Source organism: Cervus canadensis, chromosome 7 (assembly GCF_019320065.1).
Source record: "Cervus canadensis isolate Bull #8, Minnesota chromosome 7, ASM1932006v1, whole genome shotgun sequence".
NCBI classification, from domain to species: domain Eukaryota; kingdom Metazoa; phylum Chordata; class Mammalia; order Artiodactyla; family Cervidae; genus Cervus; species Cervus canadensis.
In genome coordinates, this window is record NC_057392.1 from 11,110,791 (window position 1) to 11,123,538 (window position 12,748).

A 12,748-nucleotide genomic window follows, 5' to 3' on the forward strand; every position below is an offset into this window, starting at 1 on the left:
GAGATTCTACAGCCTTTTCATATTTTACGTTATGTGACTCATCTACCACCATTTTCTGCTCATTTGTATTAACCCCTCTGGAATGAGCTTTAGAAGGATATTGAAGGGAGAGAGGGATATTAGTGAGTACAGACTTGATTCCTGGAATGGATGCTTGCCATCTCCCCTTCCCTCCCCCCACCTAGCTGGCTGTTGCAAGCAACTCCTCAACCATAGGTACCAGCCCTACTCACAGAGGCTTGGACTCTGCGTTGGTTTCCTCCTGTGCTTTGTTGACTTATCCACAAGACCTACCCACAGCAGCAAGTTGTTCTCTCTCTATCCTCGCAAAACTTGTGCTGGGAAAATGTTTTGCTTCAGACATTCTGAATCCAGACAGGCCCTTTGAAATGTATAAGAATTCAAATTGCTTTTCAGTTTCAACCTCTATAGATCCTAGAAGGCAAACTAGAACCACATATTTAAATACCACCTTAATAAAGCACAATATTGAAGACTATGAAGACTAAGAAAAATGAGCACTCAAGTATATAAGCAACACATTGCCAGTACTGTGAAGCTAAACAATGAAGGCAATTATTTTATTAAAGCAGGGACAACTGTTTAGCCTCTGCAACATTCTTCTGTCTTTGATTCCAGTGCCTGGAGACCGGCAGTACAGTCAGACTCTTAGTGGTGAGAACGAAATGTGTTTTCTGCCTTTGGTGACACTGCTGTTTTCACCGTGTTTTCTGTGCTGTGGGACTCCTGTTGATTTCTGCTGTAGAGGTCAAGGGCAGACATGTTCCAGCTCTCTTGACGAGCTCCCAGAGGACTGGGAGTGGACTGGATTCTGGCCAGAGCCATTTATTCTTGAAGAAATTAGAAACCAGCGGGATATGGCTCTGCTTATTCAGAAGGAGTAAGAAATAAACTAGTATGTGACAGGGCAAGGAAGTTTATCTCCATCTAGAAAAACTTTCATTTTTATAGGTCTATAGAGGTATAAAGGTGATCAAATGAAGACCAGGAGAGAAGATATGGCTGGTAGTAAACTGAGAGGTGGGGATGGGGCGAGGGAAGGAGGAAGAAAGAGAGAGAGAGAGAGACTGATAAGGCAAGTTTCTATCCAATAAAGGTTGTTTTCATGTAGAGTTAGGATTCTTTCCCCTTATTCTCTCTCATAGTTCTTTTTCTTTTTAAATGAAGAAACTTTAGAATACGTGAAGCATACAGAAAAGTAAAGTTATAATATACATATTATATAACATCCATGTTGTCACCACCCAGATGGGACAAGTGTGATAGATACCTGAAAGGAGACAGAAGCCCTGATGAGTCTATGAAGATGACCCAAGAGAAGATGCCTGCTAACCATCTCCCTGGCTCAGAGAATGTGAAGCCACCCAATCAGGTAGGAACTGCTCTATCCCCTTCCTCCTCTTGCTGTCAAGCCCCTACCATTAGGGTGGAGAGTAAGACGGCAGCTGTTAAGTGATGAATGAGGAAGACAGGTAGGAAGAGCTGACAGCAGGAGAACCCATTCCCCTTTTCTACTGCAGGCTGCTAACCCCACAGTTGGTGGAGGGGAGAAGGTTTACCACTAAGTGAAGTTGTGAGTTTTGATTATTTCAGGGGACTTTACATTCTGATGCTAAACTGAGACTGTGTTTGTGACTGAAAATAACTGTAGGATTGTTCCTTATTTAAGAGGGAACAGAAAAGCCATGGGGCTCATTGAGTTTTTGTTCAGGAATGGGGAAGGTGACTTCCACTGAATAAATGTGTAAAGGAAACAGAAAGAGACAAAGCCAAGTTGAATTTCATTGCCAGGTGTCGTACTTGTTCCACATACCATATGGAAAGCATTTCGCTAAATCTAAGATGCCTCTGATACTAAGGAAAGCTATAATTTTATTTATTTATTTATTTATTTTTCATTTATTTTTATTAGTTGGAGGCTAATTACTTTACAATATTGTAGTGGTTTTTGCCATACATTGACATGAATCAGCCGTGGATTTACATGTGTTCCCGATCCTGATGCCCCCTCCCACCTTCCTCCCTATCCCATCCCTCTGGGTCTTCCCAGTGCACCAGCCCGAGCACTTGTCTCATGCATCCAACCTGGGCTGCTGATCTGTTTCACCCTTGATAATGTACATGTTTCAATGCTATTCTCTCAGATCATCCCACCCTCGCCTTCTCCCACAGAGTCCAAAAGTCTGTTCTGTACATCTGTGTCTCTTTTTCTGTCCTGCATATAGGGTTATCATTACCATCTTTCTAAATTCCATATATATGTGTTAGTATGCTGTAATGTTCTTTATCTTTCTGGCTTACTTCACTCTGTATAATGGGCTCCAGTTTCATCCATCTCATTAGAACTGATTCAAATGAATTCTTTTTAATGGCTGAGTAATATTCCATGGTGTATATGTACCACAGCTTCCTTATCCATTCGTCTGCTGATGGGCATCTAGGTTGCTTCCATGTCCTGGCTATTATAAACAGTGCTGCAATGAACATTGGGGTGCACGTGTCTCTTTCAGATCTGGTTTCCTCGGTGTGTATGCCCAGGAGTGGGATTGCTGGGTCATATGGCAGTTCTATTTAAGGAAAGCTATAATTTTAGATGCCACTTAGAACAAAAAAAATTTCTATCCATGATACATCAAAATTAAGGCAAGGGGATTTCCCTGGTGGTCCAGTGGTTAAGACTCTGTGCTCCCATTGTAGGGGGTGCTGGTTTAATACCTGGTCAGGGAACTACTTGCCTCAATGGAGCCCCATTGCAACCAAATATACATTGAAAAAATTAACAACAACAACAAAAACAAACACCCCCCAATATTAAGGCAAAAATCAATAATGAAAAAAAAAAATCAATAATGAACAATATACCAAGTTTTAAATAGGCAGGATCAGAAATATTGACTTTTCTTTTTGCTTTAGGCTTCAGTATATCTTGGATGGCACTGTTACTCATCTTTATCTAAAAATGTGACTGTTTCTTTCATTTTTTGGCATTACTTCATTTTTGAAAAATATTCATTAAAATATATTTACCTTGACATTTGAGGTTTCTTGTCACTCAGTTAAAATTTTCATCGTAGACAAGTGCCTCACTCATCTACTTCTCTATCTCTGAGAGACAGAGATGGGGGAAGAAAAAAAAAAAATAAAAAGGGAAGAAAGAAAGGAAAAAGAATGAAAGATTCTTTTGCTTATTTTCTTGCCCATGTAATTACAAATGGGAGGAATAGTTTCATTAATTTCTCAGAGATCTCATTAAAATTCCTGCTGGGAATTATTAGAGATGGTCTAACTGATAACCCCAGATAACAGTGAGTAGAGGAGCTCTAATAAATTTGAGAAGACTCCCATTTACTGCCTGGATGACAAAAGTCCACAATAACCCACTAAAATGGGGCTCTCACGGCTGCTGATGTTAAAGTAGGAAGCAGAATTTTTGTTGTTTATTTCCTCATTCCTGCCATTTAAGGAAATTCCCTCTAGTTCCAATGAAAGTGTAGAAGGAGATTTATGACACTTGTGTGTAATGATAATACCTGGTTTACAGCCCTCTACCATTTCCATCACCTCACTTCATTCTCGTCATATTTCTCATTCAATTCTCAAAACGACCGCAGGGTGTAGGCAGGGAGGGTATTGCCCTATTTTATGGACAAGGTATCAGTCTGATTTTTCAGGTGAGGCTGACCCGAGTCACCTGATGAACTGCTACTGAATAGGAAGCAGAGCCTTGATCTTTCTGCTTCCAGACGGGTCCCTTTCCTTTACAGAGTTGTATGCCACTGAAGACAGGCAGATAGGTATTCTTAAGTGGCTGTGTTTGAGGAATTGCAGCTATAATCCGAGCTGGTTAGCAGCTGATCTCCTTGAGGCTATATCCAGTCTCCTAATGCTGTTTCATATTAAACAGGTTTGAGAGTGAGTCATCTGGCTGGCACAAACCAACCGAGCGATTGCTTCAGCCCGCTTGGAAACTCCACGTCCTCCCTTGCCTGGGGGAAGCAGACTCTGTGCAAGCCTCAGCTGTAAAACCGCAGCTGCTCTAGGGCCAACTCTGTGCTTCACTTTTGTAATTTCAAGCTTCGTTGAACATTCACTCATTTCCCCCTTCCATGCGTATGTGGTTTGGTACAGTGTTCTCTTTTGCTCACACCCGTCTACACACATTTTCCTTTGCATAGGTGATACTGGAGTAGAAAGGAAGACACACCCTCCCCACAGAGCTCTCAGTCAAAAAAGGCACTCAAGTGGGATGCTTGCTACCTGCCCCCTGGGTGGGTCCTGGAGGTGGTGGGATTTTGAGCAGTTTGAGGAGGGAATTTGGATCTTCTGCTTCTTGTCTGGGACTGAGGTTTAGGTTGCTCTTGGTCATCAATCTGGGAGCTAGAAAATGTCCCCTCCTAAGCCCCACTGACCTTACTGCTGAAAGAGCACTTATCTGTCCTTAAGTGAGAGGTAAACTAGTGACCTCTCCCTCAGTTGCCACCCCATGCCTTACAGAGAGGTGTGACATAGCACTTGGTAAAGTTTTATTGTGCTATTTTACGTTAAATGACTGTTTTCTCTATTGGACTCTGAGCATCTAGAGGGCAGAGACCATGTCTTATACTGTAATCCCCTTAGAGCAGGGCTACTTTGTAGCAGCCAGTTTTATCATAGTGTGGCATCCAAGGGTAAAACATGATCCCAACTGCAAAGAAGTTCATAAAGTCTCCAAGAGACCATGGGCTGAAATTACTGTCACATACACACACATACCCTGTGCTTCTCTGTCCTTCTCAGGTCTGTTCATTGACCCACATGCTACCATTTTTCTCACCACCTCAACTCCAGATTCATTCAGTTTCTCCCTCCTCTCTCTCTCCTTCCCCCCAATCCCCTTCCTTGCTCCTGCAGATCTCTGATCTCCTCTGCCCCAGTTCTTTTTGGCTTAATTCTTTATTGTTTCCCCTGAATTCTTTCCATCTTCTTTGTCACCCATTTTCCTGATCAGCACAGCACAGCTCCAGAAGTATGTGAACAGAAACCTCCATAAAAGGGCTGGAAGTGTTGATAGAGGGGGAGGAGGAGGCTGCGAAAACATGTTTGTTAGTATTTTTGTCCCTGTCATATTTACTTTTGTTTCCTCAGCACTTAGCTTTGCATTTAGCACATATTAGGCTTTCAGTAAATGATTCATGAATGAATGAAGGATTGTTAGCCTTTACCCCAGTGTATCACCAAAGCTGCTCATGAGTTCCACCCCTTTTAAGGAGAGACTGGCAGATCAGTAGTTTTTGTCTCATAAATCAGTAGGGTTTGGCCATAACTTTCTGGCTGCTTTTAATCTTGCAGGCTTCACTGGTAGCTCAGATGGTAAATAATCTGTCTGCAATGCAGGAGACCTGGGTTTGATCCCTGGGTTGGGAAGATTCCTTGGAGGAGGGCATGGCAACCCACTCCAGTATTCTTGCCTGGAGAGTCCCCATGGACTGAGGCGTCTGGTGGGCTACAGTCCATGGGAGTCACAAAGAGTCACGATCCTGTAGGCAGAGGTGTCAGACTCCCTGGAGCCATCCTCCATCAGGAGGGGACTAATTCTTCCCAAGCCTTCTCATGCCTAGATGCCCAGGTCACTGGCTTCCCAGGTGGTGTGTGGGGCTGAGAAGCCTTGATATATGGGTGTACAGGGTCTTGATCCTGCCAGCCCCGTTTCCTGGGACCAGGCCCATGCTCCCAGATCCCCTGTGCCTCAGTGAGCAGAATGCTTCAACAAACCTCATCTACCTGGTGCCCCTCACTCTTTGGACCCCAATTCTTTAAATGAGTTCTTCCTGTGACCCCTCAACTCCTGGCCGGTAAGTGGGCTGAGTCTGTTGCATTGGCTCAGATTTTTGTCTTTTTAAAAAAATATATTGTTTATTTTTAAAAGACTTTATTGAATTTGTTATAGTATTATTTTTATGTTTTTTTATTTTTGCCCACAAGTCATGTGCAATCTTAGCTCCCCGACCTGGGATTTAACCCACAACCCCTGTATAGGAAGTTGTAACAACTGGACCACCAAGGAAGCCTCAGATTTTTGTCTTTTATTGTTGATCTCTACTGGACCCACCTCTACGCCCATCTCTGGCTTTTTTGCCCTGAATTTTTTTTCCCCCTGTTTTACAATCCCCTAGCAACCATTTTTTTTAACTCTGCTGGATGCAAATGTTGACAGTCTTCTTCTTATAAGATGGTGGGTCTCTACTCTAGAGAGCCATGGCTTGAAGTGGAGAAGGATGAGGAAAACAGTGCCTGCCATCTGAACAGCAAGACCTACATGTTATGGACTTGATTTGAAGGTTAGCATTCATACATTTTGGCGAGAATATTAGTTATAAGTGACTTTTTATAGGTTGACATTAAGAAGTATTTCTACATTATGATAAAGGAAGAAAAGTGATATAAGATGGATGGAGAGTTAGGTCGAAGAGGAGATAATTCCCTTGAGACATTATGATGACTCTTTAAAAAGACAAGGAACCAGCATAGTACTGAGAGGAGAAATGTTTGTTGGATAATAAAGTTCTAAATTATTCCAGGATAGAGTCCTCTAAGTTCTACTGCTCCAACTTTGCTCCAAATCCAACTGGGAGGTGAATTGGCTCTATTTAAATCCAAGTAGAGTTTACTTATAGGGATGTGCTTTTGCTCAGTCATTAAATATTAGCCAGAGCCCTGTGAAAAAGCTTAAGATTACCTGGATAATATCAGTACTAGTAGAATTTTTATTTTATTAATATTTATTTTACACAAAACACTGTTCATTGTTTCCAGTGCTTCATTTGTAAATAAGGTTTTCTGTTCTCCTCCTGAATGGATCTATAAAAGACAGTGGTAAAATACCGGTTTAATGGATAGCACATAGGGCCCAAGTAGGTGAGACAGTGAAAGCAGATGAGAGAGAGATTAGAATAAAATAGAGGGACTCAGGGGTTAGCACGCTGAAGGAGGTCAAAGAGTAGTTGTTTTTGTTTGTTCTTCTTTTTTTTTTTCATTGATTTTTATTAGTTGGAGGCTAATTACTTTACAATATTGTAGTGGGTTTTGTCATACATTGACATGAATCAGCCATGGAGTTACGTGTATTCCCCATCCCGATCCCCCTTCCCACCTCCCTCTCTACCCAATTCCTCTGGGTCTTCCCAGTGCACCAGGCCCGAGCACTTGTCTCATGCATCCAACCTGGGCTGGTGATCTGTTTCACTATAGATAATATACATGTTTTGATGCTGTTCTCTCAAAACATCCCACCCTCTCCTTCTCCCACAGAGTCCAAAGTCTGTTCTGTACATCTGTGTCTCTTTTTCTGTTTTGCGTATAGGGTTATCATTACCATCTTTCTAAATTGTTTGTTTGTTCTTCTTAAAAGAGAGAACTGGAAAATGGACAGGTAATGGGTTTTGGTGGGATATTAGACTTCAAGTTGGCAGAACTGAAATAGCTCTGAGTAATGATTATGTTCAGAGTGAAGCCGCAGGAGTGACTGGTGAAGAGGAGAGGAGGTAAAAGTCACCTGTAACCTTGGCAAGACTTGGGGAACAGAGAGTGAGGGCCAGTGAATGTGGAGGGAGTGACAGAGAGAAGGCTAGATGACAACTATCACTACAACAAAGGCAGAGAGTGTTTCTAGATGAATGAAGAGTAAGTGTTTGGATATGTTTATAGGGCACCAGAAGGATAAATATGTTCCTTTCCCCAAATAGTAATGGGGTGTGTAAAGAATGGAAGAATAAACATCTTCACTCCCTGGGGCCTGCAGGAATGGCAGTATCCTTCAACAAGTGTTATGTTTCAGTTAAGGCAGGAGGGCAAAGGAGCCCAAGGAAGGTCTTACATTATAGAGAAGGGAGTTTGTGAATGAATTAGGGGTCCAGAGGGACAGTAGGAAGGGTAAGTTGTGTGGGAGGGAAAAGTAAGAAGATGAGCCAGAGAAGCGTGGAGGTCATAGTAACAGAAACAGGTCATCAGAGGAGCTAGTCTTCAGGGTGGAAACAAAGCTTGCCAGTAGTGGAGAGATAGGTAAAGCTGAATGAACTAGTCTGGATGATCTGTTTGGGCCTCTGGCATTAGGGGTTTCTAAGCTCATGCAGAGAGGGTGCCGGGTGCTATCTGAGGCTAGGTGCTGCCCACCCTCATGGTCTTGTCAGCAGCAAGAGCCCTCTGTTCAGGGCACCAACGGTTTGCAACATGGCTATATGGTTGTGTTTCAGCATGAACCAACCTCAAAAAAGGAGGGTAGGGACTTCCCTGGTAGCCCAGTGGCTAAAACTCCATGCTCCAACTGCAGGGGGGCCCAGGTTTGATCTCTGGTCAGGGAACTAGATCCCACACATGTGTGTTAAGTTGCTTCAGTTGTGTCAGACTCTTTGGGAACCCATGGACTGTAGCCCTCCAGGCTCCTCTGTCCATGGGATTCTCCAGGCAAGAATACTGGAGTGGGTTGCCATTTCCTTCTCCAAGATCCCACATGCCACAGCTAAAGATCCCACAAGCTGCAATGAAGATTAAAGATCCTGCGTGCCGCAGTTAAGACCTGGCACAGCCCAATAAATAAACAAACAAATAAATAAATAAATATTTAAATAAATAATATTCAAACAAATATTAAAAAATAAATATTTAAAAAAATAAAAAGAAAGTAGAATTGTCAGACCTGAATCAAAGGAACAGAACTATACATGCTCCTAGGCCTCCTGGGGACGTGTATCTAATGGTGGGTCCTGACAAGCTAGCTAAGCCACCCTCATGTTGCTGACACACCCTTGTCCCTGGTGTCCCCTCAGAAACATTTGGGCCTCAGCCACAAAGTCCTCAAGTTTAGGAGACAGAAGAAATTAGCACCTAAACTCCTTGGCCTTCCCAACAAGTGACCAGGAAATAAAACTGCTCCCCAGAGTCTTCATCATGATGACAGTGAGTCTCCCCAGCACTGCTTCCCTTTGCTAGGGTGACCACCCCTCACCCAACCCTCTACTAGACAGGGGGTCAGTTGCTGGAGATTTAGATATGAAGCTGAGAATTTGGTCAAAGAGGGAAAAACTATAAATTCAAGTTTGGGGAAAAATTGATATTAAATTAAGACAGAAATAGCAGGAAGATAAATGCCATGCTGAATCAACTAGTGGCTGATCTAATCTTTATGTAACTCAGATGTCAGCTGCAGTCACCCTGCCCTTAGTATCTGTTAGGATTGGCTCCAGCCCATCCTGGTGGCTCAGATGGTAAAGAATCTGCCTGTAATGTGGGAGACCTAGGTTTGATCCTTGGGTTGGGAAGATCCCCTGAAGGAGGGCATAGTGACCCACTCCAATATTCTTGCCTGGAGAATCCTCATGGACAGAGGAGCCTGGTGGGCTACAGTCCATGGGATTGCAAAGAGTTGGACATGACCAAGTGACTAAGCACATTCTGGGGAAGTTCCGTGCCCTCCTGGAGTTTCTACACTGCCCCTCCTGCTGTGTGTCTGAGTTCTTCTCCACCCACAAGTGATCCTGGTCACAGAATCTAGTTCTTTCTCCTTAGTTTCCTCCTAAAGCACCACTCATAGAAGTTAGCAGCGCTTTGGTGAGTTTCTGCTGTTGGCGTTCCAGATACACACTAGACAGTGGGTGACAAGAGTTAACATCAAATAAGCCTGTTTGAAAATCCCCCTACACCATTTCTCCCAACTCCCAGATTCCAGATTCCCACCACATTGCCTAAGTCTCTTTCTCCTCTCCTCTTTCTGCCATCTTCTTCCTCTTTCAATCTCTCCACTCCAAGTCCCTTTCCATTTTTTTGAGCAGAGGCGTCTATCTGCTTCCTTGATAACTCCTGTCAATCTCTGTCCCAGGGCTCACCCTTTATCTCCACCTGACTTTTCAAGATATTTTCCTATGCATGGTAGTTGCTTCTCTAGGAGGAATTCTGGAGCAAGCTGGCTAGAAGGTTTTCCTTCCTTCTCTGTTTTTATTGCCCCAATTGGAAGACAACTGACTCCCAGAATCTGTGATGGGGCTTAACCTACAGGTACATTTTAAGTGGTTCCTTATTTGATGGGTTGGAGGAGGGGTCAGTAAACAGCACTGGGCTGTTGCCATGACCTTCTCAACCAGGGCTTGGTTCTCACACATTCTCAACTTTGTGGCCCCCTGAGCGACTGTGGGGACTTCCAGACCACCTGTGTGTTTTTCTTGAAAAATGCATCAGCCTGTCTCTTATTCACTCTCTTTCAGGTAACAGACTGGTCCTCCCTCAGTGTTCTCTCTCTCTCTTTTTCTCTGCACTCTTAGCTCAGAGATACCTTCCTCCTTTCTCTCCAGTAGAACAGACACAAAGCAGCTCTTTGTCTAGGGCTTGAAAACTCAGTGTTTTTTCACCTAACTGGAAGGAAGTATTTTTCCATTCACTTCATTTTCTTATTGGAAATTTTGCTAACTGGATCCGAGGAGCTTAGTTTGCACACAAGGTTGTTCATTAATTAACAGCCTCCAGGCCAGGTTGTCCTTATCAGGACTTAATATCTAACGCAGCACCAGCTAAACCGGAAAGAGTGCTAGAAATTGCTGGTAGCTACTGCTCTGCTGGGAAAGGACCTCCACAGTGGTAGCAACTCTTTTTCTGGGTTGGAAGCTATTTTGAAGACGAAGACCCTCCAAGAACTGTACCTGAAATATTTGGGGATCCTTGACAGGGGTTGGGGATGGCCACCACTTTGCCAGTTGCTTGTCAAGACAAAGTAAAACAAATGCCTCAAGTTTCTGAGAACACAGAAAACAGTCAAAAGAGGTTTTTTAAAAGTATTTTTTCCAAACAAGTCTCTTTTTATTTTCTACTCAAGAAAGCACTAAGTAATTGCCAGCTATTGCCTCACTGGTTTCTCCATCCTCTGCTATCTGGTTGTGATTATGTGATTTTGCTCCCTGATATTAATCCTATGATTATGCTATATTAATTGGCAAAGGAGACTTTGCAGATATAATTAAGGTTACTAATCAATTCACCCTAAAATAGGGGTATTATCCGAGAGGGTTCAGTGTAATTATGTGAGCCCTTAAGCTGAAGGCAGAAGGGCAAGGCAGAGAGATTTCAAGCATGAGAAGGATTTAATGTGTTGTTGCTGGCTCTGAGATAGAGGGCCATGTGCACGGACCAGGAAGAGGCCTTTTGGAGCTAAAGGCAGCTGACAGTCAGCAGAGAAACAGAGACCTTAGTCCTGCAAAAGCAAGGGACTGAATTCTGCCAACAACCTGAATGAGCTTGGAAATGGATCTTCCCCAGAGCCCGCAGAAAGGAATGCAGCCTGGCTGACACCTTGACTTGAGCCTTGTGAGACCCTAAGCAGAGAATTCAGTTCACTTCTGCCATGTGCAGACTTCTGACCTAGAGAAACTGTGAGACAAATCTGTGTTGGTTTAACCTTCAAAGTTTGTGAAAATCTGTTGCAGAAATAGAAAATGATTACAAGGGGTTTATTTATTTATTTATTTTTGCTCAAAAGTTGTGAGTAGCAGAGACCCTTCTTGCTTAGGAGCAGCTAAATAAGTAAGGATCTTCATAGAAAAGTTCCAGATTGGTCACTGTGCTCAAGGGGGTGAGGCGGCTGGGCCTCTTGTTTTCTAATCTGGATCTGTGCAGTCCAATATGGTAGTCGTGAGCCATGGATGGTTTAAACTGAAGTGTAAATGAGTTGAAATTAAATAAAATTTTAAAGTTTTTTTCCTCTGCTGTATTAGCTATGTTTTAAGTGTTCAACATCACTATGTGGCTAAGGGCCATTGAACTGGAAGGCACAAATACAGAACATTTCCTTCATTACAGAAAGTTCTGTTGGGCGGTTCTGGTCTAGATGAGTAACAGTGATAACATTCAATGACAACTGTGGTTTTTCTCATTTGGGGCACAGAGAGATAGGATTCCTGTACTCTCTTGTAGAATTTTTACAGAGCAGAATGCAGGCAAATTTCTCTCAACTGCAGCAAGAAAATGTTTGAAGTTTGTGAAAACTTTCATGTCTCTACTTTTCTTCCTTATCACTTGCATAAATTTTCTCTTGGAGATAGAAAGCCCTGAATTTGCAGTAGAATACTCTAGAAATACCAGTGACAGTGAATCAGGGCACATTTTTTTCCCAGATGAAGGACGAGTTACCATATGACGTATGGCCATAAGGCCCCTGACTTTGACTGCAGGATTTTCTAAGGGTCTCTTGTACAGTAAAACAAGGTTGCTACTGGGGCAGATCAATAAGATCATCCCCTGAAGCAAACAAACCCCCCAAAGCTATTGCTATAGTTAGACTGGCCTCTTTATGTTGGTTTCCAATGCCCCAAAGTGACACTAACTAAAGAGGAAAAGAGGCTTATTCTCCAGGAGACTGAAGCATCTTTTGCCTCAGGCTTAAACAACAAAAGTTGAGACATAAGACTTGGTGGCCAGGACTTACCTGATGGTCCAATGGTTAAGACTACACCTTCCAGTGCAGGGGGTTTGGGTTTGAGCCCTGGTTGGGGAGGTAAGATCACACACGTTTTGCAGTCCAATAATCAGAATATAAATAACAAAAGCTGATATTATAACAAGTTCAATAAAGACTTTGAAAAAAGTTGTCTTTAACAAAAGACTTCGGGGCCAGAGCACATATGTGCCTGCATGTTTAGTTGCTCCAGTCACGTCTAGCCCACCAGGCTCCTCTTGTCCAGGCAAGAATACTGGAGTGGATAGCCATTTC

At 43.0% G+C, this 12,748-nt stretch overlaps 1 long non-coding RNA gene across 2 annotated transcripts in view; it reads left to right on the plus strand.

Moving 5' to 3' along the window:
• The first annotated feature begins 767 nt into the window (after positions 1-767).
• The window catches only part of LOC122445301, a 68,242-nt gene continuing 56,261 nt past the window's right edge, over positions 768-12,748 (plus strand). For both annotated transcript variants that reach the window (XR_006270504.1, XR_006270505.1), the window contains exons 1-2: positions 768-916; positions 1,270-1,393. This is a non-coding gene — a long non-coding RNA (uncharacterized LOC122445301). The remainder of the gene's footprint in view (positions 917-1,269; positions 1,394-12,748) is intronic.